Source organism: Rhinopithecus roxellana, chromosome 18, assembly GCF_007565055.1.
Source record: "Rhinopithecus roxellana isolate Shanxi Qingling chromosome 18, ASM756505v1, whole genome shotgun sequence".
Classification (NCBI taxonomy): Eukaryota; Metazoa; Chordata; class Mammalia; order Primates; family Cercopithecidae; genus Rhinopithecus; species Rhinopithecus roxellana.
The window spans coordinates 66,094,471-66,122,153 of NC_044566.1; positions in this window are offsets into that span (position 1 = coordinate 66,094,471).

A 27,683-nucleotide genomic window follows, 5' to 3' on the forward strand; every position below is an offset into this window, starting at 1 on the left:
TGTTTGGATATAAATTTCCAGAAGACAGGAACTTTACTGATGTACCACCCTGTTCTTTGTGCACAGTAGATGCTCAGTAAACATTTGTTGGAATGAATGGTGAATAAATGCTGTTCTGTATATTTTATTTTTAAAAATAAAGTTTGAAAATCGCTATCATCTTTTCATCTTTCACTTCTGTGATGCCTTCACATGATTGCTGAAAGTATTTCGGGCGGCTGTGAACTCACCTAACTCCCCACCAAGATTTCTGAATGTGAGGCACCAACACCCAAAGCAGCCTCGTTACTACCCCATTGAAAGGGTTGATTCCTTGACTCTTGTGCTCGTTTTGCATCAGCGAGTCCTGCTACAAAGATCCTTGAACACGTGGTGATTTTAATGGGGCTAATAGATTTTGAGATTTCAAATTAAGCACCTAGAAAAGGACCCAAACCGGGCAGCCTTTTTAACAAGTCTTCCCTGTTCAGTGGTCCGTTTAGCATAGAAACTTTCTGTGAACTCTGTAGGTGACCTTTTCCCTTTCTTTGTTGCCACTTAATCAGATTGCATGCGACCTTTGGGAGCCTAGGGCTTGGATGTTGAGAAGAGTACATGAAAGGATTAAAAAAAAATACATTTTTTGGTACATTGCCTTTGGAGGCATATTAAAATCCTCTTGAATGCTGTTGTCTTTTTCTCATTGAAAAATACCCAGTCTGTTTTCTGTATAAACAGGCCTTTTCTTTTATCTTGGTGATACTGTTTGACAATCCAACCTTATGGCTTAACTATTTTATTTGTCTCAAAATCATTTTTTTTTTAGCATGGCCTGATTATTAGAAACAATCTCACTCATGTTGGAAAAGAATTGTTAGTGATCTGTCTTTCAACTAAGGAGAAAAACAGATACACAAATAGCACTGTTCCCCTGTAGGATTTGCATTGGCTGGTCTGACATACTTTCTCTGGATTGTTACCTGAAACTGAAGGGGGAACTGTGGCGATCTGAGTATTCCTCCCATCTATCATTTGCATGAGGACTCTTGCCTAAGCCACCAACTTAAAAAAAAAAAGAAAAATAAAGATTGCTGCATTTTGGAGACTAGAACAACGCTGCATTATTTTATATCTTTAAATGAAGGTGAATCAGGAAAAGGCATTAGAAGGACTCTAAACAAAAGATCAGGTGATGTATGTTTGCGAATTGGGTTTTGGCGAAATTACGGAGCAGATAATGTTTGCTTTTGCTGTCACTGGGGTCCTAAATCTGCCAGTTTGCTCCTGCCCTGCTTTGTCTTCACTCTCCCTGCCTCATTATCTCATTCTGTAGAGAACTCTTCTCAAATCTCAGTCAATAATAATGTACACTTGGAGTTGGGAAACTTTTTCTGGAAAGGCCAAGATAGAATGCACTGCTATTAGAGATTTTTCTGTCTTCATTGGTGTTTGTAGTATTTTGTTAGAGACAACACCTTCCCAAATGCAGTGCCTCATTATGAATCCATTTCCTCTGCCTTCAGTCGCTTTCTCTAATCCAGAGACTTGAATGAATATGGGAGGAAAAGTACTGGTGCAAGTGGAAGAATTTCGATATTCTGGAGGCCTCCCCTGCCTCCCCTAGCCCAGATTTACAACGCACAGCAAGGTGACAATCACAGTACCTCTCTCACATTTCTGAACCATGGAGTTGACAGCCTACATTCTGGCAGCATGATTCCCCTGGTTTCTGGCAGGAAGGCATGTTAGCACCCTCTATATTTTAGTAGTTGAGAGTTTCTCTTAGATTCTGGCACACCATTTGATTGTTGGCCCTCATTTACAGTGAGAGATGTTAGAAATGAAATGTGTATTTGCAGTGTGTCTTTCAAGCTGCTTTGCTGGGAAGTTGAGAGCACAGCTGCTAATCACACCTAACATGTATTCCTAGATCACGTCTCCAGCTAGTGTCATGCCTCTCTGTACTAGATGGTCCAGTCATGCAAATGGAGTAGAAGCTTTGGTGTTGCACCCAAATGAATGTCAGATAGTGTGGATCATTACCTGTAGAGTTTACTGAGTACTTTTTCCAGATCATGAGTGCCACGATGTAGTAATTTTTCTGCAACCTTAAATGGAGTAATTACAATACATTTTTGATGGAAAATTAGCTATGAGGCCTTAAGGTCTTGCTGCAGAGAGATCATTTATCACACTATTTGAAGAAATTTTGAAAACTAGATTTATTTGGAAAGCAGTTTTATCCATCAAATGCTATATGCTTGAATAAAAGCTACCATAACCTAAGTTTTATAATTAGACAGCTGGAAACGCTACATAAATATTTGACATCCATGGCAGATTAAAATGAAACTGGGTCACTCGGAAGACTGGTAATGGAATCTTGGACCTAACTGAGCCAGGTTCTCTCACATAAGGGAACCTCAGTTCACCATTCAGCTTAATTTAAAGATTACTGGCTAATTTGGTTTTAAAGGTACTAAAGGTGAGGAATGAAGGTATAAATTAAAGAGGCTCATGCAAGATCACAGATTAGAGTCAGAGTCTGAACCAGACCCTAAGTGAACTGGATTCCCCTCTATCTGTCCTCCTTTTGCGTAAGGTCTAAATTTGACTCATCCCTTGCTAGTATAACCCTCTCAGGAAAGGTCTTTTGTTTCATAGATCTTTGTAAGTGTACTCAGAATCAAACACAGAACATCAGACACAATGATTGCTCAAACAATAATTTGTGAAGGAATTTAATTCTATCATGAGCATTTCCTGACCTCCAGCATCTCATACTCCTTTGTTTACTCATGTACCTGCATCTAGGTAAGACCTTATGTCTCTGATTCATCCGCAACAACTTTCTTCACAATGGAAACTGTCAAGGTCAACTATGTGTCACTTAGGTGTTTTAATCTTTGCACAGAAATGTTATTTTTTCTTGCCATTCTGGAATAATTTCACAAACATTTCAGAGACTGACTAAATGATTACAGAATTTGTGCATTTCTGCCAAATTGTGTTGAATAATAACAACAAAAATAAATAGCATTAGTCCTGAAGTCATGCAGGAGCAGGTTTAGACAGAGAACAAAGCACGGTATGTGTGAATTGGCTAACTAACATGCCTCACACAACACTGGCTGTATTGTCAGCAATAATAAAATCTGAGAAAAGGTCTTGGCAAGCGTGCTGTACATTTCTTTGTTTTTGAGCTTTGATAATATGTTGGCTGTGATGTGATCTTTAATACACCGAGACATGTAAAATGCAGCTTGTTTTTAAAAGTCATTGCCAATGACTGACAGATATTTATTTCAATGGCAGCCGTGATGTGAATGTCTCATGTCATTCTGTACTTGCTCACTTTTCCATGAATAACTTATCATGTAAAGCAGACATGTTTGGACTTATTTGAACTCCGTATATAACCCCAGGTTAGTAGGGGCTGTCTTGGAAGACTCAGGGAGAACTGCTGTATCTCTAGGACATTTCACTCTGTTCCAGTTCTATGATTTTGCTCTTCCTATATTGACGACCAAAGCACTTCAGTTTCGTGATAAACTATCCAACAGATCAGCATTCAAAAGTTTGTCCTGAGGCATTTTTGTGTAAGTTCCACCTATTATAATGGTTTATTTGGCAGTTGAGTATTTTATGTATAATTTTGTTCATGAAATGAGAACCATAAGGACATCCAGTTTTATCATTACATGCAGGAATCAACTTATCAAAGCCAAAGTAACAGATGCTTAATGCACCCTCAATAGAGCTAATTCCTTAAGGAAAGTCCCCATAAGGAGTCATAGAAGTTACATCAAAATGTAACTTCTATGCATTTTAATGAAAAACCTCCTGGGAAAATTATGGGTTATAGATAATTACCAATAACCTAGGTTTTTATTTCATTAGCTCACATTTATCTTGAATAGCTAATTTACATTATTGCACTGAGGGACTGAGAGTTTCCTGGGGAAGAAAAGAGAGGGCAAAGTCATTTAGGAACATACTGCATTACCTATGAGGAGCAAAGCAGTGGGGAAGGGTGGAATGAGCAGGTAGTAGTAGTAGGATATTGAAAGAATACAAAGAGAGGGTCAGTTCTTTGGTTCAGATTCTATTAATATTTCTTCAGAAGACAGGAGTCTCTAAACTAGTGTTTGAAAACTGGCAGCCATGTTTTCTTGAGCTAATAAAGTACTTTTAAAAGCTTTGAGTTTGAATGCTTTTAGGTGAACATGCTGTGTCTGGTACCAGAAACCCTAGTGTTTTATAGTCCAAGGCCCTGAAGACTTTGGAGTTTAGAAACTCAAATTGACCATGCTTGATCTGTAGAGCACTATCATGCAAAGTGCTGTTGGAGTTTTACACAGTATGTGAATTCTATGTAAAAATATTATCTAAGCTCAGCAGAAAACTTACAAGCCAGAAGGAATTTGGGTCCTATCTTTAGTAGAAACCTTATTAGCCGGAAGGGATAAGGGGTCCTATCTTAAACAGAATAACTGTCTGCCAACAATTTTGTATCCAGGAAAACTATGTTTCATAAATGAAAGAGAATTAAAGTATTTTTCAGAAAACAAATGCCTATGTTTACTAAAATCTAGGATAATTGTTGCTTTCCTCCTTCAAAGAAAGTCCCAGCATAGGCCAGGAAGAAAACCTAGGAAAAACTCTTCTGGACATTGGCCTAAGCAAAGAATGTATGATGAAGGCCCCAAAACCAAGTGCAACAGAAAGAAAAATAAATAAGTGAGACTTAATTAAACTAAAAAGCTTCATATAAGCAAAAGAAATAATTATTAGGGTAAACAGACCACCCACAGAATGGAAGAAAATATTTGCAAACTATGCATCCAACAATGGACTAATACTCAGAATCTAGAGGAAACTGAAATAAGTCAGCAAGAAAAAATAATAACCATTAAAGAGTGGGAAAATGACATAAATAAACATTTTTCAAAAGAAGTTATAGAAATGGCCAAGAAACATGAAAAAAAGTCCAACACCACTTCGTTAGGGAAATGCAAATTGAAACCACAATGAAAACAGCATGGAGATTTCTTAAAGAACTAAAAATACGTCTACCATTCAATCCAGCATTCTCACTACTGGGTATGTAACCCAAAGGAAAAGGTATCACTATATGAAAAAGACATCTGCATGCATATTGTTTATTACAGTCCAATTGACAATTGCAAAGATATGGACCCAGCATAAGTGCCCATTGATCAAAGAGTGTATAAAGAAAATTATATATATACACATACACACACACCATGGAATACTGCTCAGCCATTAACAAAAACTAAGATAACATCCTTTCCTGCAACTTGGATGGAGCTGGAGGCCAATGTTCTAAATGAAGTAACTCAGGAATGGAAAACCAAATGCTGTATATTCTCACTTATAAGAGGGAACTAAGCTATGCGTATGCAGAGGCATACAGAGTGGTATAATAGACCTTGGAGACTTAGAGTGGGGAGGATGGAAAGTGGATAATGGATTAAAAAATGACATATTGGGTACAGTATATAGTACTGTGGTGAAGGGTGCACTAAAATCTCGGATTTCACCACTATATAATTGGTCCATGTAACCAAAAACCACTTGTACCCCAAAAGCTATTAAAATTTTTTAAACATTTAAAAATAAAGCAAAAATGGAAAAAATGTATCTAAGAAAAGTTGTATTGATGTACAAGGATTAATTCTAAACACCTGCACGTCAATGAAAAGAATAGTACATGGTTAAGTTTACCTTCAAAGTTGTAATCCTTTGACAACAGTTCTCCCATACACAAACTACATTTCCTTTTGTTCTCCCTGCACTCTTCGACAATGCCATTCTTGTCTATTATCTTCCTTTCATCAATTTATCTTCCTTGTCCCAAAGATTTACTATAATATAAATGTGTATGCTTTTAAAATGATAAAACATAAGTAAAATTTTAAATAAATTATTTTATTTTCTAAAATGTATTAAGTGATGAAATAACAATAACTATTAAGTTATTATTAATTGTTAGTAATTAATATTATCCCATCACTTAATACATTTTAGAAAATAAAAGTATTGCCCTGCAATTTAAGATTGCACATTCATATATACATAAACATCCACATTTATAATGTAAGCTGCATCAGGGCAGAGACTATGTATCTGAAATAAATCCACTGATTATTTCAGGTATTTTCTCATACGTTGCAATTATCATGTAATAAACACTAACTTTAATGCAACAGATCTTCTTAAGAAAGCTGTCTATTGTATTCTCTAGTTTTTTTCCTCATGCTTCTTCTATAATCTACTTAGGGCTAGCTTCTTTCCTCATCATCCTATCTATACAGTTCTGCAAACGTTAATAACCTACACACTACTAAAGCGAATGGTATATTTTAAAAATTCTTTTTGCTTAATCTCTTAGCAACATAACACTTGACCAGCTCTCAAATCTTCAGAAATGTTTGTCTCTTGTCCTCTGTGACATTATAATTTGTTAATCTTCCACTTCTCTGATCACTTCTAATTTTTTTCTTCACCATCTCACTCTGTTCTTCTGGAAGCCAAATGTTTAGAATTTATCTTGGTCCAGTCCTGGGTATTGTTTACTTCTTTATATGTACGTATCTTTTGGACTTAAGCGTGCACAATATTGATTATCAAATTTGAATAGCCAGCTTTGGACATTCATTGGTTTGAGACCAATATTTCCAACTGTATACTGAAGATTTCTTTTCGGATATCTCAAAGGCATCTAAAATTCAGTATGTCAAAGAAAACCATGTTCAAGCCCACACTTGAAGCCAGTGCTGTTCACTGTTCTCAGTAGAAAGACACTGCCCTACATACACTATACATGGTACATGCCAATTCAAAGGTTTTTGGTATTCGATATGTATCTTTTCTTATAAATTCAGCTGGAAATTTTTGGAATTGCACCACTATCTATGCAGTTGAGCACTGAAGAAATATATAAGCCATTTATGCATTTATTTTACAAATATTTATTGAGTACCTTCTGTCAACTATGAATTGTTCTGTGTAGAGGGTTATAGTAGTGAACAACATACATCAAAGTGTTTCCTTCGTAGAGCTTATACTCCGTGGACATTTTGCTTCCTACACAATTACATCCAATCCATTATCTTAAACGTTGGTGATTTTACCCCTGGAATTACTCTTTTTTTTTTCTTTGAGACAAATTCTCACTGTTACCGAGACTGGAATGCATTGACACAATCATGGCTCACTGTAGCCTTTATCTCCTGGGCTCAAGCAAATCTGATAAATTTGTAGAGAATTTTTATTTATGGTGTAAGGTAGGCATTAAACTTTATATTTTTGCAAGTGGATATTCAGTTATCTCAGCACCATTTATTGCAAAGACTCTTAATTTTTCCCAATAAATTATCCCAGAAACATTGTCAAAAATAAATTGACCATAAATATTTAAGATTGATATGTCTTTTCATCCTTTAATGGCAATCTACTTGTGTCTTTGGATCTGAAGTGAGTCTCTTGTAGATAGCATACAGTTTGATCCCTTTTTAATTCATTCTTCCAATCTCTGTCTCTTTACTGGAGACTTCACTACATTCACATTTAATGTAAATGGTGAAAATCAACAATTTACTTCTGTGATTTTGCTATTTGTTTTCTATATGTCTCATGCCTTTTTTATTCCTCAATTCTTCCGTGACTGGTTTCTTTTATGTTAAATAGGGATTTTCTAGTGTGCCATTTGATTCCCTTCTTAATTCATTTAGTATCCATTTTTAATTATTTTCTTAATAATAACATCTTAACATATACTAATCTAGTTTAAATTAACACCAAATTAGATTCCATATTATCCTGAAACTTTGGTTTTATATAGCTCTGATACCACTCCCCTCTTATGCTGTTATTGTTACAAATTACATCTTTATGAATTGTATGCCCATCAACATAGACTTGTAATTATTGTTTAACACATTTGTGTCTTAAATAATATAGCAAAACGACAAGGGATAAACAAAAAAATGCATTAATATCGACTATTACATTTACCTATGTAGTTATCTTTACTGGTATTTTTAATTTCTTCGTGTGGATTAGAGTTACTCTTTTCCTTCTATTTATACCAGAAAAACTCTCATTGGAATTTCTTCTAGGGAAGGTCTGGTAGCCCTTGAAGAAAACTCTACAAATCTCTCACTCAGTTTTTGTTTACCTGGGAATGCATTAATTTCTCCTTAATTTTTGAAGGATAGTTTTGCTGGATATAGAATTCTGGATTGACATAATTTATCTTTAGTTTTTGAAGGATAGTTTTGCTGGATATAGAATTTTTGATTGACAATTTTTTTTACTGATTAAGCACTTTAAATATCTAATTCCACCACCTTCTGACCTTTATGGTTTCTGATGAGAAATTAGCTGTCAATCTTATTGAGGGTCTTGTATACATGATAGGTCACTTCTCTTTTGCTATTTTTGAGATTCTCTGTCTTTGGAATTCTACAGTTTGGTTATATGTGTTGGTGTTAATATCTTTTATTTATACTACTTTAAGTTCAGTGAGTTTCTTGGATGTGTACATTAATGTGTTTTACCCAGTTTTGGAAACTTTCAGCTGTGCTTTTATCAAACATTCTTTGTTTTCTTTTCTTTTCTTCTTCTGAGACTCTCATTGTGTATATGTTGGTGTGTTTGAAGGTGATTCACAAGCCTCTGAGATTATTAATTTATTTTCATACATTGTTTTTCTTTTCTTCAGACTGATCATCTCAATTTATCTAATTCAAGTTTGCTGATTCATTCTTCTGCCTGCTGAACTAGCCATTGCATTCTCTGTAAATTTTTCATTTCAATTATGGTACTTTTCAACACTAGCATTTCTATTTGGTTCCTGTTTGTCATTTCTGTTCCTTTATTTATATTCTTTGGTAAGATATGATTTTCAGTGTTCCTTTAAATGGTATCTTTCAGCTCTTTTAGAATATTTTAAATGGTTAATGTAAAGTTATTGTCTAATTCCTCGAAAACAGTTTCTATTAATTTCTTTTATTTCTTGCATATAGGCCATGGCTTATTGTTTGTCTGCATGCCTTGTAATTTTCTTGGAGACGGTACATTTCAATTGTATAATATGGCAACTGTGAAAATCAGAGTCTGTCCTATTTTTCCCACAAAGCATTTTAGTTATTGTTAAACTGTTTTCCTGTATAATATGGCAACTGTGAAAATCAGAGTCTGTCCTATTTTTCCCACAAAGCATTTTAGTTATTGTTAAACTGTTTTCCTTTGTCTCAGGTGGAAGTAGCTAATACATTTGATTTTAAATATTGAAGTGCCCCTGTGGTAACCACTTCAGTCATTGGAGAGTTATGAGTGAAACAAGCAACTATAGTTCTCTGAAAATAAGATTTGTTCTGTTCTCTGTGATACAAGGTAACCGTATGAGTGATGCAGACTGATTTCTCCAAAACTGCTGCTGAGCTGGGGAGTGTAGGATGAAACCAGAGTAATTTAAAACACCACAAAACTCTCTCACAAGGTTCACTGGGTTTTCTTAATGAAGCCAAATTATGATGCTGTAAGCTTTGATTATTATTTTTTTAATTCTGAAAAATTCGATTCTGACAGTTTATTCTGGTTTATTTATTAGTTTTGTGGAGGAGCAGAACTGGAATTCACTCCTTCACCATTTTCACTGATGTCACTCAAGAGTTTTATTTCTGGACTCTTATTTCTATTCCATTAATCTGTGTGACTATCTTTATGCCAGTCTTTACTACTATCTTGATTACTGTAGCGTTGTAATAATTTTTGAAACTGGTGTCAGTCCTACAACTTTGTTTTTCTTTTTTCAAGATGATTTTGACTATTACCATGAATTTCCATATGAATTTTAGTACCAGCTTTTCCATTTCTGCAACTAAACCAGCTGGGACTTTGATAGAAATTATGTTGAATCTTTATGTCATTTGGGAACTATTGCTATATTAACAGTATTACATCTTCTGATCTATGAACATGGGATTTCTTTCCACTTATTTAGGTCTTCTTTAATTTCTTACAACTATGTTTTGAAGTTTGCAGAGTATAAGTGTTCTACTGTATTTGCTAAATTTGTTCTTAAGTATTTTTTTCATATTATTGTAAACAGAACTATGTTAATTTCACTTTTAGATTATTTATTGCAAAAGTAGATAAGTGTAGTTGATTTCCCCATAAAGTAAATTTTTAAAAATAAAAACATGGTGACACCTGTCTCCCTAAAACATTTCATTATCTTCCAGATGTTCTCAGAATAACAACAGAAATTTTTAACACAGTGTAAAAGTGCCTCAGTGCTCTGGTTTCTATTAACTTCTCTTATCACATCTGTCCCTGATCTTCTCCTCACTATCTGAGCTACACTGTAATGCTCTCCATCCTCAGAATCCAACATAATTATTTCCATAATAAGGTCTTTGCGCATACTACTTCCTCTACCTGAAATTTTTTCTCCCTCTCCTGCCACAAAACAAAACAAAAGAAGACTTCTGATTTTCAACTTTGCAGGTAAGGAGATTGGAACTCACCACTGCATCCTAACAATAAATAAAAAGCTAAACAGACTGAAAAAAGTCAGTAATTTTTTGTGGATCCAAAAAACATGAGGACACACAGCAAACCTCTGACCCTAACATTGGCGAGATAGGGAAATACATGAAATTCTGGCATACCAGAATAGGCAGTCATGAGTGGAAACTAGTGCTGGGGTAAAAAATAAATGATGTGTAATTGAAGAATTACTGGAGGCTAGATGTGGGCCCTGAGAGTTAAAAAGTCCAGCGGGACTCAGTCATAGAGCCCACTCACACTTTTGTGAATTTTACCTCCAGGAGCTCAACCAGGTTCTTATGAAATATCTGAGAAAAAAAATCCCTTCATGCTTCCAGCAGGGGGAGGAAAAAAAACAACCATCTTGAAATATGTTAGAGCACCTGTTCTTCATAACAATACCTGGTCTCAGGAGAAACTTGTTAACAAGAGCCTGACTTGTTGGAGGACTGTCTGAGCTTAGATGATGGGAGAAAAATACCCAACTCTAGCCAACTCTAGCCTTCCATGTAGGAGAAGGAAAATACTCGATCTGTCCAACCCCAACCGTTCTGTTCTACCTAAAACGGGGAGGAAAAATACAACCTACTTCTAAATAACACATGGTTAAAAGAAGAAATATCAAAAAAATTTAAAAATATTTTGAACTAAATGAAGAGAAGAACACATGTCAAAATTTGTGGAATGCTGCAGAGATAGTGCTTGGAAGGAATTTTATAGCATGTGAATGCATCTATTAGATGACAAGAAATGTCTGAAATCAATAATTTCAGTTTCCACCTTAAGAAACTTAAAAAAGAAGTAAAAATTTAATTCAAAGTAAGCAGAAAAAATATAATAAGTAGATGAATTAGAGCAGCAATCAATAAAGTAAAGAAGAGAAAAATCAGTAGAGAAAACCAGCAAAACTAAAGGCTGATTGTTGGAGAAGAATAATAAAATTGACATCCTCTAGCCAGGCTAATTTGAAAAATGAGAGAAAGGATACAAATCACTAATATCATAAGGGAAAGACGGAGCGCCACCACACATCCCATGGACATTAAAAGAATAAAAAAGGACACTATGAACAATTCTATGTCTGCGAGTTACATAATAGGTAAAATAGACCAATTCCTTGAGGATACAATCTGCCAAATCTTACACAAGAAGAAATAGTCAATTTTAATAGGTCTATATCCATTAAATAAATGGAATCAATAATTATTACATTTCAAAATAGAAAGCACCAGGCTTAGATGGGTTCCCTGATGAATTCTACTAAATATTTAAAGAAAAAATTATACCGTTTTTCTACAATCTCTTCTAGAAATAAAAACAGGGGGAGTAATTCGTAACTCATTCTGTGAAGCCAGCCTTAACCTAATACCAAAACCAGCAAAAGACATCACAAGAAGCAAAAACTACAGAACAAGATCTCTCAGGAATATTCATACAAAAGTCTTCTCCAAAATATTAGCAAATTTGATCCAAAAATGTATAAAAGATTTATCCACCATGGGCCAGGCGCGGTGGCTCACGCCTGTAATCCCAGCACTTTGGGAGGCCGAGGCAGGTGGATCACAAGGTCAGGAGATTGAGACCATCCTGGCTAACACAGTGAAACACTGGCTCTACTAAAAATACAAAAAGTTAGCCGGGCCTGGTGGCAGGCACCTGTAGTCCCAGCTATTTGGGAGGCTGAAGCAGGAGAATGGCGTGGAACCGGGAGGTGGAGGTTGCAGTGAGCTGAGATCGCACCACTGCCCTCCAACCTGGGCAACAGAGCAAGACTCCGTCTCAAAACAGAATAAAATAAAGAAAAGATTTATCCACTGTGACCAAGTGGGTTTATTCCAGGTGTACAAGGCTGGCTCAGCACTCAAAAATTAGTTAATGTAATCAATCACAACAATAGGATAAAAAGGAAAAATCATGATAATATCCATAAATTTAAAGATGACAAAATCAAGTACCTATTCATGACAAAAACTCTCAGAAAACTAGGAATCAGTGACAACTTTCTCAACTGGATAACGAATATCTACAAAAAAACTTACAACTAACACCATTTGTAATGGTGAGAAACTAAAAACTTTCCCACTAAGATCAGGAAAAATGCAAAGAGGTCCCCTCTCATGACTCCTTTTTGACATCATACTGAAAATTCTAGGTAATTCAATATGGCAAGAAATAGAAACAAAAGGTTATATAGATTGGGAAGAAATAACTAAAATTGTGTTTGTTCACCTATAATGTGGTCGTGTATGTAGAATATATAAAAGAATAAGCCAAAAACCTTTTGGAACGAATACACTATTATAGTAAGGCTTCAGAATACAGTGTTAATACACAAAAGTCAGTTGTTAACAAAATACATTCAAAAATAAGATCACACACAAAAGTGCAAAAAATAAGATATGTATGAGGAAAACTACAAAACTCTGATAGAGGAAATCAAAGAAGTTAAAAAATGAAGAGATATTCCATGGTCATTAATAGGAAGACTCAATATTGTCAAGATAACAGTTCTTCCCAACCTCATCAATAGATTCAATGCACTTCCAATAAATATCCTAGCAAAATAGTCTGTGGATATTGAAAACCTGATTCTACAGTCTGTATTAAGAGACAAAGACCCAAAATAGCCAATACAGTGTTAAAGCAGAAAAACAAAGTTGGAAGACTGACATTACATTACTCAACCTCAAGACTTACTACAAAGCTACAGTAATCAAGACACTGTGGTAATATCAAAAGGACAGACCAATAGATGAATGGAACAAAATAGAGGTCCCATAAGTATGCCTACATAAATATAGTTAACGGATTTTCGATAAACGAGTAAAGGCAAAAAATACAATGGAACAAAGATAGTCTTTTCAACAAACAGTGCTGAAACAGCTGGACATCCATGCACAAAAATCTAGACATGGATCTTACACTGTTCACAACTGTTAACTCAAAATGAATCATAGACCTAAATGTAAAACACAAAACTATAAAACTTCTGGAAGGTGACATAGGAGACAACCTAGCTAGCCTTGTATATGATGATGACTTTTTCAATACAACACCAGAGGCATACTCCATGAGATAAATAATTGATAATGTGGACGTTATTGAAATTAAATTTTGGAACTTTTGACTTGCAAAAAGCAGTATCAAGACTTGCAAAAAAAACAGTATCAAGAGAATGAAAAGGCAAGTCGTGGACCAGAAAACAATATTTGCAAATGATATATCTGATAAGGGACTATTACCCAAAATGTACTAAGAACTCTTAAAACTCATCAACAAGAAAACAACCTCATTAAAACTTGGACCAGAGACCTTAAAGACCCATTATGAAAGAAGATAGACAGATGGCAAATAAGCATATGAAAAGATGTTCCATATCATATGTCATCAGGGAAAGGCAAATCACAACAGCAATAAGATCCCTATTGGAATGGTCAGAATCCAGAACATTGAAAATGTCAAGTACTGGTGATGATGCGAAGCGACAGGAACTCCCTTCATTGCTGACAGAAAATGCAAAATGATAAAGTAACTTTAGAAGACAATTTGTCAGGTTTTTACAAAACTAAACATATTCTTTACCAAAGGATTCAGCAGTTGTGCTCCTGATATTTACCCAAAGAGTTGAAAACTTTTGTTCACACAAAAACTCATACAAGGGTATTTATAGCAGCCTTATTCACAATTGCCAAAAACTTGGAAGCCACCAGATGCCCTTTAGTTAGGTGTCTACATCCAAAAAAATGGCATATCATTCAGCACTGAAAAGAAATGAGCTACCAAACCATGAAAAGACATGAAGGAACTTTGAATGCATATTACTAAGTGAAAGGATCCAGTTTGTGGAGGCTATATACTGTATGATTCCAAGTATAATGACATTCTGTAAAAGCCCAAACTATGGAGACAGTAAAAAGATGAGTGGCCGTCAGGGTTTGGGAGCTGGAGGAGAAGGATGAATAGGCAGAACATAGAGAATTTTTAGGGCAGTGAAACGACTCTGTAGGATACTATAAAGAGGGGTACATGTCATTACACATTTGTCCAAACTCATACGTAGAATGTACACCACCAAGAGTGAAACAATGTAAGCTATGGACTTTGGGTGATTATGAGGTGTCAGTGATGCTTGTTTCATCAATTGTAGCAAACGTACCACTCTGATGGAGGAGGTTGATAATGGGGTAGGCTGATAGGGGCAGGGAGTATATGGGAAATCTCTGTACCTTCTCTCAATGTTGCTGTTAACCTAAATCTGCTCTAAAAAGTAAAATCATTTTTAAAACAAACAAAAACTAAAGCTCTTTATCTAGTGCCTATTACGTCTCCAGATTAGCTCACATGTCTTCTGTTTGGTAAAGCCCTTGTGAATAACCAGTCTAGGTCAGCTTCCTTGCCACCTGCCTATTAAGCCCATCTTTCCTTTTCTTTAGAGTCTTTAAGTAGTTTTTAATTGCACATTTCTTAAAGCAATTATGTGATTAATGAATATATATATATATATATATATTATTCAATATGCTGTTTAGTGAAGGGCCTTCCTTGTATTTGCTGCCTGGGGTTTTTCTTCTGCCCAGTGCAGTATATACTCAGTATTCAACAAATTGGGGGGTATTGAAGAAGTGAATGAATGAATGACATGTCAAGAAGTTTTATGTATTTTCTCATTCAATCATCTGTCACTCATTTTTTAAGTAGGTAATACTCTCTCCAATTTAGAAGTGGAAAAAAACGAGGATGGTTAGGTAATTTTTCCAAATGATAACAGGGAATCATGGTTATGCCAGGATTCCAAACCAAGTCTCTGTTCCTACACAATCTATACTTTCAACTAAACTATTAGATTACCTCATTCAATTCGGGATGACTGTGTACTGTATTTAAAGAAGGCTCATAATAGAGTAGCTAACGAATCTAGCAAAGAGGAGAAACATTCACCATCCATGAAAGAAATGTTTGATGAGCTATGAAGGGGATACTGTAATCTCACACAGTATAGTAGCAGGATTTAGGATGGAGAGTAAGGCTATGAGACATTTTCCATTGTCTCAGATGAAGTAAAGGAAAGGCTCAGAGTTTGGGAAGTAGCATTTGTGAGGAGGGGAAGGAGAGTGGCAAAGTGGTACAAATGCCCAAAGTTTGTGGCTAGTGGGAAAACAGTTGGAAGCATCAGTGAGAGGCAAAAAGAACACCCACTTGACCTTCTTTTCTTAGAATATTGAGTTCTGGCAGAATAAGCTGATGTACTAGAGGAGAGGTACAGAGAAATACTTTCCTCAGTGAAGAGCTGAAGTTGAGTTAAGTCCAGGAGATCAAGGAAATCTCTAAGAGTGTGCATAGAGATGGTAGATCATTGGTTCTCCAAAGGCGGTTCCCATAGCTGTATTCGAAGTGTTTGGGCAGTGAGGACTGGAGGTCTAAGTCACAAGTCAGGAAGTGCAGGACATTACAGAATAGACTCATGAAGAGGGATGCAGACCCTCATGGATTTTGTCCTAATGGTCTGTTGGAGATTGCTGGATGCAGAATAGTGGACAGAGGTCTTGGCCTATTACCTTGAGGCTGAAGAAAGCCCTTAGCATCTTCTGTCTGAGATTGCTTGGCCTGGAGTGATGGTGACTCAGTGGGCACAGTGCCCACACATTTTGAGGAGGGGTGACAATTGGAGGGACTACAATCCTGCAAACATTTTGAGTATATCTAAATCTATAATAGCCCTGGTGCGGTGGCTCACGTCTGTAATCCCAGCACTTTGGGAGACCAAGGCAGGAGGATCACCTGAGGTCATGATTTCAAGATGAGCCTGGTCAACCTGGTGAAACCTCGCCTCTACTAAAAATACAAAAATTAGCTTGGCATGGTGGTGCACGCCTATAATCCCAGCTACTTGGGAGGCTGAGGCAGGAGAATCACTTGAATCTGGTAGGTGGAGGTTGCAGTGAGCTGAGATCATGCCACTGCACTCCACCCTGGGTGACAGAGTGAGCTATGTCTCAAAAAAAAAAAATCTAGAATATTCCTATATAATGCACAGCATTTTTAGAAATTTATTTTTCCTATTGCTAGGATACTGGTACTCTTAAAAACATGGGCATGGTGAGATGAATGGAAATTCACTTTTGAGAATACCAGTATGGGGAAATGGGGGACTACAAAAAACAGAATGAAGTATTCAAAACAAATGACGGGTTATAGATAAGTTTGCCAAGCTGGGAGGGAAGGCCTGGGAGAGAGGCATCCAGAAAGACAAGAGTATGGTGCCTGGGAAAACAAAGAAATGGTGAGCTCAGCTGAGAGCAAATCAGAGAGGGGAACATTCAGTAAACTGGGCAATTGGACTCACGTTTTGTGGAGAAAGTTGGTAACAGCAGACAAACTCTCTTTCATTTATGTATCAAAATCATCTTTTGGTGAGAGAGATACACTTTTTCCTCATTATATTCATATTTCAAAATGTGCCTTGGAATCTAGCGCAACAATTTCTAAAACCATGTTTATCTTTCAAATATAATGAAACAGTTTAGGTCAATCTTTGACCTAAAACTTTCCAGTTTACCCTACTTTCAAATTCAAAAATCTGCCACTTCCCCTCACCCCCATACCAAATTCCAGTGGAAATTTTTCTTTTCTTTTTTTTTTTTTTTTTTTTGAGACGGAGTCTGGCTCTGTCGCCCAGGCTGGAGTGCAGTGGCCGGATCTCAGCTCACTGCCAGCTCTGCCTCCCGGGTTCATGCCATTCTCCTGCCTCAGCCTCCCGAGTAGCTGGGACTACAGGCGCCGCCACCTCGCCCGGCTAGTTTTTGTATTTTTTTAGTAGAGACGGGGTTTCATCGTGTCAGCCAGGATGGTCTCGATCACCTGACCTCGTGATCCGCCCGTCTCGGCCTCCCAAAGTGCTGGGATTACAGGCTTGAGCCACCGCGCCCGGCCGGAAATTTTTCATTTTAGACAATGATCCTGTTCCCTATCAGAAAAAAGAGTAAAGATAGTAACGTGTTGTTTTGCTATTTTTCCGTCAAGGTTCCCAGTTAACTTTGTGACATTTAAATTATAACGTTTTTAAAAAATGATTTTATTTGGTCAAAGTGTGTGTTGTATATAGCTGGTTATCTCTGTCTTCTCTCCCTTTAAAGATTAAAGAAAGGTAGTAATAGTCTTAAGACATTGGGGAAAAGATACAGTTTATTTTGTTTCATCCCTGGTGGCCCACAAAATACCACACAGGGTCATGGAGTGGAAAAAATCTCCGTTTCTCAATCCCACAATAATTTGAAGATAAATTCTCCTATTCCTAGGTAAACATGAATACTGCTTACCCGTGTAGTTTATGATCAGCAGAATGGGTTCTAGAATAGTTTAAAATTGAGATCATGTCTACAAATCCAAAGCATCAAATACTTCTTTCAGGGATTTAGTGGTAAAAGCTAAGAAAAAAATGTTACCAGATCCCTTTTCTGATCATGGCAGCCAACTATAAAATCCCTAGTCTCTTTCTTGTTTGTTCATTTCCCTTAACGTATTGCATTTTAATCCTGTAAAACGTTGTTTCATTTAAGCCTAAATTCTAGGCATAGTTATTTCTCATTCTCAACTCTCATGATATGATGACTATTACACTATTGAGGAGACCTTCATGAAAAAATGATAGCTCTACTGTTGAATTGTGTAAAAATGATTCTAAATATATTTTGATATGGCTAGAGTGGAATTTGAGGTATGAAGTTTTAACTTTGTGACTAATTCAAACAGCTTTTTACATACATGCAGCAAGTGGTTTTGAGCTGTGAAAAAAAATATTTTCCTGAAGAAAAGTGGCAGTTTAGGTATTTTTTGCTGATAAAATAAAACGATGAGACTGGAAGTTTAGTATTTAAACATCATTAAAAACCATGAGTATTTTTTTATGCTAAGAAATTGCAAAGCCAAAGTATTTTTTCCAATTAAAACAGTAATTAATAACAGACTAATTTCTAATTTATGCATTAGACCATGCCAAATGGAAAATTAGGGAGAAAAATAAACAGTGTCCATGCAAACTATTTGAAAAGGCAAAGTAATGCATTTCTTGTTTCTTTTCCACCAAGATTTTGTTACCAATTTCCATTATCTCTAGCTGACTTGTTCAGGTTCTGACTCCAAGTCCAGTGACTTAAATTGTTTTACCATTACTTCTACTCCAGTGTTCCAAGGCTTCTTGACACCACATTAGAATGTGGCTACCAGATGTTGGCAATGAGCTGCAAAATTAATCTAATTGGTTCTTAATAATGCCATAGTATATTTGAACACACTTGATAACTGGGCCTCCGATTCCCTTTTTTGTTTGATGAAGAGCTGCTATACTTTGATTATAGGTGATACTAACCTGTAACCTGTCTCATGCTCGCTCTTTGCCTTTCTACTCAGCTGCAAGCAATATAGATATTCAGATTAATTAACAAACTCTGTAGCCATATCATCTTCTCCTGCTGCTCTGGCCGTGTTCTCCGTGCTGAGGCCAGAGTGCAGCTCTGGAAGCTTTTGAACATGACGTGCACACTCTGACTCTTGGCCATGGTACTCCCGCTGCTCCCCCATGCCCCGCTCAATGTTCAGCTACATTTTTTCCTCCCGCTTCTTTGATTCTTTTCATCTCCCCTCTCCACTTTTCCTAATTTTTTATCCATCACCTGTGTCCTCTGAGAGCTCCCTTTCAGAGGTGGTATAAATTCCTCTCTTACACCACCAACCTTTCACAGATGTTCCCTCCAACTCTTAAAGAAATCCTGGCTCTATGCTGAAATTTTTCCTTTTCTGTTACTCTCTGAAAGGAAGGTTTTTCTGGTCTACCCAAAGCCTCGAAGAGGAATTGGTCTTCCTTGGACTATTTGATGCCACTTATAAAGAATTTTTCTTGTGTCTTGATGCCGAGCTGCTTTCCTTCTTAGTTCATGCCGCCCAATGTTCTCATCTATAGCCCTTCTTATTGTTATGATGAAACAACCCATATTGTGATGGTTCTCCTGCAAGTACTGATGACATTAGCACCAGCTCACAGTCAGCCCCTACAGCCCATGTTGTGCCTTCAAACTGAACAATTTCAACACACGGGGCCAATGTAGCCAACACTTCGGCCTCAAGGATTTTTGACACTGTCAGGTCTATTGACCTTCAGCATACTTCAACTTCCTACTCTGACTCAATACCACAAAAAATGTAAACCCTCCCATCACTACTGCTCATCCTCCTATCTTTCTCCTATTTTAAGGTTCGCTATACCTGCTCACTGTTACTTGGAGTCTTTCAGTTCCTTGATTCCTCAATTATCCCTGCTCTATTAGTCTATGAATATACACCAAGCCTCATTCACTTTCTTTCTTCTTGACTGAGTACAGCTGGTGGTCGGATGCTTTCTCACTGAACTCTCTTGCATTCTTGCCATTTCATTGTATCCCATTCAGGAACATTCATCCAGGGAACTGAGGCCTGATGACATGAACAATTCCAAGCTCCCCTTTCTCTGAAGCAAAGGTAGTTATAGCTGCATCCGTTATTATCTCATTTACTCCTTGTCATCTCAAGACCAAGCTCTCCTCCTCTTGACCCTATTCTCTCTGGTTTCTTTTAGGATCTTGTTCCATCAATTAGGCATCTTTTCTACTATATGGTTAATGTTTTCTCCTGCCTCTTTTTTTTTTTAATCTATTCTTATTTTCAGTCATTGATGCCATTATTTCCAGAGTCATTCAAGTTAGAAATTGGGAGTAATTTTGCCTGTTTTTATCTTTCATGCCCATATCTACTTAATAATAGTAGTAGTAATTATATTCAGTCACAGAGTGACTATAGCATGCCAGTCACTGTTCTAAGTGTTCTCTATGTTAATTCATTTAATTCTGAAAATTATTCCGTGAGCTAGATATGACTCTTATTACCATTTCGCAGATAAGGACATCGAGGCACAAAGCTGAGCAGCTTTCCCAGGAACACCATGCTGATAAGTGGTGAAGCAGAGATGAAGCACGAAATGCTGGTTGTAACTCCTGACCGTATTACGAATTTTCCCACTACAGTCCTGTTGCCCAGCTCCAGGCCCTTACAACTCTTATCTCCATTGCAATAGCTCCCCAAATGGCTCTGGTCTTGTGCTCCTCAGAGTCCCACTCTGTGACATTGCCCCCATAGATGGCCTTAGCAAAAAAATCTTAATTTGACTTCACTGCTTAATAACCATGAGTGAATGAAGTAAAAATCATGACTGTTTTATTGGAGTTAATTCTGTAACTCTTTGTTTTTTAAAGATTTTACTTTAATGACTTATCAATTTTGAATGGGGCTGAAGAAGGGAATGAAATAGTTACGTCTCCGATTGAGACTAATGGATTCAAATCCTGACTCCAGCACTCACTGGCTATTGGACATGGGGCAAGTTACTTAACTCCTCTGTGCATCAGTTCCCCATCTTTAACACGAAATCATAATAATATTTACATCATAAGGTGGTTGTTAGAAATAAATTAATTGATATATGTAGACTGTTTTTAAGTGTGCCTGGTACAGCATAAATTGCTATATCAGTGTTAGCTATTATTACCAACATGTGGAAGCTAGGCAAGCTGGTTGGAGAACAGGATTAGAATGCAAAATAGTCTTGATACACTGTCATACTTTTCATCAGGAGACAATCATAGTGTGCCTGCCAGAATTCATTATAGTACATATCTGTGATGAGCTGCATGACATTGCTTTTGATGGAGATATGAGCTGCATAATGTTGCTTTGTGATGGAGATCTTGCACTTGGGTTCTGAATCATGCTGAAGCTGTCTTTTGGTATTTGAAGTTGCCCTCCTTGATTTGGAAGCAGAAATAAAGGCCATTGCCAAAGTAATTCCATATAGACATGTATCCTCTTCCAAACACGTGTAAAGTTTCTTTTAGACAAGTGTAAGGACTGTAGTCCACATGACATAATTTTCAAGATACTATGTTAATACCCCAGAAAGCCAAGAAATCAATCTCCCTGCCACCACAGCCCTTTAGGAAACATCTGTTGGACTATTTGCCATGAGAAAGAATAAAAGAAGGCCTGGTCGCCCCAGCTTAGTGGGGGAATCAATCTAGGAGGGTGGGTGGAGGTGGCCTGCTGGCTTGGGAATGGAACTTCACTCCAGGTTTTTGAAAGCATAGAAGTATGGTAAAAGATGGTACAGACAGTGGTGGTGGTTCATATTGACTTGTCCTCCACATCATTCAACTACTGGGAATAGTTATTGTTCAAAACCTGTCTGTTGCTCAAATGCCTATTCCACCTTCTTTGGACTCTAAAAAAACCAGACCCACTGAACATGTGGTTTGTACAAAATTTGTACAAATGTTTATAGTCCACTAATTTATATTCTGGTTAAAACTGGCCATACTTGGCAGTCAGATATATGAAGCAATGCTGGATTTTGAAGTGCATGATAAAGAAAGAAAACTAAAGTTCAATTCCACCTGACCTTAGAAACAAGTAAGTACCTTACAAAAGAGGAGGAGGGCATGGGAACCAAAAGAGATGGCTTGACAGCAGACAGAAAACGATTTAACACTCAGACGGGGTAGAAAATTGAGATCCACAACTATGGCCAAAAGATACAACCCGAACGAACTGCTCCGAAATGAGAGCTAAAGGACACGAGCATTACACAGACTTTTCCCATCACAAGATGTAAGCTAATCTACTTTGCTAAAAACAAACACATTTCACCCTTGAGAGTGTATTAAGAGCTCTGAAAAGAGTCTGAGATTTAATTTGTAAGACGCATTTCATCAGATATTCAGCATTTTCACTGTAGAGTTCCTGGCCTCTGGTGTTCTTCACTTTCTGATTCCTGTGAGTTAATGAGAACCACGTTCACTCAAGGAGAAAGTCACAGCCTAACATTTTCCTAACGCTTCTGTTTCCTAACAAGTAAAAATGCTTTTATGTCATTTTTTTTTCTAAATAAAGGTTTCGAAGAATTTAACAACAAACTACCCACGTCTATTTTTATAAATAAAGCAATGGGCCGAACAAGTTAGAAAGTGCTTTATCAATTTCCCTTTCTGGGGTGGAAGTGGTAACTATTGCACCTGTTTTTCTCTCATGGTACCATTGTATGTTCCACTTTACAACACTGAAGAATATATTAGAATTTGAAGAAAACATCAACAAACGTTTGTTGAGCACGGGCGCAGCCAGTGCTGCTAATCATGTAACATGGCATAGCTATACCGTGTTTAGTGTTCCTGTGGATATCGCAGATCATTCTGCGTCTGTTTAAAGGAATTGTGTGTTAAAATGTTGCTTTAAATGACCTCACAGTGAATATGATTTTGTCTGTGCTCCACAGTCAGAAAGTACATAGCAATTAGAATAATGGTGAACTGCAAACTCACCGTGCTGATGATTTGCTGTATACTGACAGAGGTACTACAAATATTCTGAGGAAGACAATCAGATTATTTGATAGGCCTGTGGTTAAAAAGATGATAAATGCTGGGGGTGGGGAATGAGTGGAAAAACGAGTCATGTTCATCTGAGTGGTGTTTGAAATAGTACACATGCCATTTTAAACCGACGGCCATTGACTTACCGCATCATGCTTCACTTATAAGGCCTGTTATAGAAACAGTCTTAAACAATAGCTCACATTGAATGTGGAATCTGGAAGGTGTCTTTTTCTCTTGTTTTAAATTCATTCTACCTTATCAAATATTGTCCTTTCTAGAAATCCTTTCTTTGGGTGCCTGATCTCATCGCTTGCTTCTGCATGCCTCCTTCAGCTGTGTTTTGTAAGCCCTCATCCTCGCCTGCCCAGACACAGGCAGTGGCTTTCACCCTGCTCAGTCACCCTCCAAAGCCATAACCCAGACCCACCCGAAACATTTCTATGACCACATCATTCTCTTGCTCAAAGTCTTCAGCTGTTTTCTAAAACCTGATGATCTAATCTAAGCTGAACCCAAAGCACAGGCATCTCCCCAAAACGGGAGTTAAGGCTGAAATATCGAAGAAAGGATAATGGATATATAAAAAGTTGGGGCTCAAAGGGTTGATGCGTTGAAGTGTTTAGTACACAACTAAAGCGTCTCACTCAATTTGATAGGCAACAGACATCTATCAGTTGTTTTTTTTTTTTCTTTAGATCAATAGTATGCTTTAGGCAAATGAATCTTGCTGTGGTGTTTAGCATGAACTGGAAGGAAAATTGACTAAACTACTGCAGTGATTTTAGGCAATAGATGGTGAGGCTCTGAGTAAGGACGATGGCAGTGAAACTGGAAAAGAGGAGAGAGGTGTGAGTGGAGCCATCATAATTTGTCACTGATGGTAGGGAAAGAATTAGGAAACAATGAAAAATACAGAGTCAAGCATTTGTAACAATTGCTTGGAGAAATCTTTTATTGCTTAGTTTTACCATCAAAGATTTAAAAATAAGTTTCTGTTCAAACCTTCTTGGAAGACAGTGATAGTGAGTTTGATTTTCCAAAAGGGTCAAGTAGAGCAAAAAGAGATGTTTGGCGATACGCCAGCCATAGTCAGAGGGAGCTCATGGATGCTTTGGCCACGAACTCCTGGCTTCAGCTTCTGTCCTGTGGCCTCTGCAACTTTCCTGAACAAGTACCAGTCACAGCACGAGAAAGACCTTCCTTACTGTCTACAAAGGTCACACCCATCAAGACATTAAAACACTAGTTTTAAGCAAGAAAAGGCACGATCAGAGAATTGCCATGCATCGGCGATAGTGGGCGAGGGGTCTTTCCCATTACAGTAGGCACCAGCGATCAGAACAGGCTGGCTTCTGCAATCTCAAAACCCCTCACCTCAGGGAGGACATTGCAGGTCACCTTATCAGCTGTGCAGCACTGGGCTATAATTGCATCATCACCACAAGATAATCTCCCAGGCTACTATCCTAGTCCACATTCTACCAGAGCGATAAACAGCATAAATAAATACCACAGCCATTTACTTAGTTTGCTGTTTTTAAGAGTTTTCATCTGGGAGAGGACCACATGGCCTCTGTACAGCTGTTTATGGGTTCTTTCTAACTGGATGTGAAGCACTGAGTTCTAGAATTCTTGGAAGACTGCCTTTTCCTCTAAGCCTGACTAAGGTCAAGTCCACCTACAACTTCGTATAAACGTCTTTGGGCCACGTTTACAGGAAAAGACGATCCACTGGTTGGAAGGAACAACTGAAACTTTTGAACTGTTTCCACTCATAGCAGAATGTGGTTTGCTGGGATTCGCCCACTTAGCAGCCAGTCACTAAAGCATTGGTTGGAAATGAGTAAGTTGGGAGGCAGGAAAGATGGGCAGATTCTGGCTTTCTATCTCCCTCTCCGCTTTCAGACTCAAAGAAACTGTATGCATGTGGACAGAGGTGCCCCTATGGCACTTGTGGTGAAGGAGGCCATTCTTTGGAACACTTAAAGGCCAAAGTGCTGTTTTTAGAAGGAAAGTACTTCCAGCACTATACTGTGGCCTTTAACTTATTAGTCAATTAAAGCAAGAAAATCTCTCAAAAGAATCATGCAAATAACAGGAAGTTGCTTCCAGGGAAAGCAAAGTCTTTTGCAATGCCGAGACCAGAGCTGTGTCTAAACATTTTCCAAAGGGTATTGTTATGTGCTTTAAAAAATTCGTTCCAGGTTCTCAGTGGGCTCCTGTCTTGGGATCTGCAGGTACCTGCATTACAGACTTAGGAGATGGGCCCTCAAAGAAGTCTTGCTATTGCAAGTAAAAATGTCAATCTATATTATTCCCATTTCAAAACTTAAGTTTTGGTTAGATTAAATAAGCAACACAGTTAACAATATCATCTAGAGGTTCTTTTGTTGTCGTTATGTTAGGACAACATGAAATTTTAAATATTGAAATATATGGTATTTTATTTTAAGTTCTGGGATACATGTGCAGGATGTGCAGGTTTGTTACATAGGTAAACGTGTGCCAGAGTGGTCTGCTGCACCTATCAAAGTGTCACCTAGGTATTCAGCCCAGCATGCATTCGCTATTTATCCTGATGCTCTCTCTTCCCCCAACCCCAATATTCCCAACAGCCCCCAGTGTGTGTTGTTCCCCTCCCTGTATCCATGTGTTCTCATTGTTCAGCTCCCACTTATAAGCGAGAGCATACGGTATTTGGTTTTCTGTTCCCATGTTAGTTTGCTGAGGATAATGGCTTCCAGCTCCATCTATGTCCCTGCAAAGGGCATAATCTTCCTTTTTATGGCTGCATAGTATTCCATAGTGTGTATGTACCACATTTTCTTTATTCAGTCTATGATTGATGGGCATTTGGGTTGATTCCATGTCTTTGCTATTGCGAATAGTGCTGTAACAAACACACGTCTTTATAATAGAATGATTTCTATTCCTTTGGGTATATGCCCAGTAATGGGATTGCTGGGCAGACGGCATTTCTGGATCTAGGTCTTTGAAGAATCACCACACTGTCTTCCACAATGGTTGAAAAAATTTACATTTCCACCAGCAGTGTAAAAGCATTCCTGTTTCTCCACAGCCTCGCCAGCATCTGTTGTTTCTTGACTTTTGAATAATAGCCATTCTGACTGGCATGAGATGGTAATTCACTGTGGTTTTGATTTGCATTTCTCTAAGGATCAGTGATGTTCAGCTTGTGTTCATATGTTTATTGGCCACATAAATGTCTTCCTTTGAGAAGTGTCTGTTCACGTCCTTTGCCCACTTTTTAAAGAAGTTGTTATTTTAAAACTAATATCTTTGCCTTTTTAATGGCACTTGTAAAATGTGGGGATTCCATAGTACTTTTAATCAGTTCTAAAATTCCTCTACTCTATTGGATTTAGGCACTAACTTTAAACACATGAAGTCCTAAAACACATCTTTAATTGAGAACATTTTTCCAATAATTACACATACTTCTATATTCTAGCTTTTGTTCTCACATAGAACTCGTATTCTAGTGGGGGAAGATAGTAAACATGTCAGTGTTCAGTGCTTTCAAAAAATAGAAAGGACAAGAGAATGTGAGAGGAGAGAAGAGGGAAACGTGATGATATCTAACGATGATCGATATATCATATAATAAAAAGATAAAAAATTAATTAATAAAACATGTCAGGCTATCACCTGAATTATTCAGGCTCTTTTGAACCTCCTACTGGCAAAAACAGAAGACAATTTGTCTTCCAGTTTGGTTTTCTTCATTGATTTAGTTCATAAAATGATCAATTAAACTTTTCATTTTGTTTGATCTCATGTGACCTCATGACTTTAATTTCTTCAGCCAAACTTGAGAGTGGTGACAAAATCTCATTTGGAAAGTATTTGGAGAAAATTATTATTCTCATAGGGAAGATGTTTTAATGTCAGTTGAGCAAATACTTCCTCCCTTCTAAGTTTCATTGACTCATTGGGTCTTTCAGACCTATTTGATGTATTTACCAATGCAGTTTCCCACCATACGTTTTTCTTTCAGTACTGATACTTATTCACAGTATAAGACAATGAAGCCATTTTGTACTTAAATGATGTTGAAGACTGCCAGGTATTTTTTCAGATATGTGGATATAAAATATAGTTTTTTGTGATACCTTTTTATCTCACTGAGTATATGGTCACCAGACTTTTTTGGGGATAATTTAAGTGGAATATTTCTTACTTATCTTATTAACTCAATAGATGATATTACAGAAGAGCTAATTTCCAAGGAGTTGACTAAAATATATAACCTTTTTTTAAAGAAATAGAAAAATTTTGGTTAGAAATAGTAAATATTCTCACATGTTAAATATTATTAACTATTCTTCAATACTGAATTTCTGAAAAATAATTCCAGATAAGCAGAAAAGTACAGTACACTGCCACCTCTGTGTTCAGTACTTCATAAACTTTCTAAGTCTTGCATTTGCTTTTGTGATAATGATTCATCAATGTCCAAATTTTTTAATTCAAAAAAGTTATTTACCTACCACATGACCTCATATTTTGTAGAAAGGGTGTTCTAATCTACTTCTGCACTCTGATTTTGCAGAATCTCTTTCTATGCATTTTATGTGTTTATTTTTTAAAGTACATTTTATGAGTTTTTCCTCATCATAAGATAAATTCATGCTTATTGCAGAAAACTTG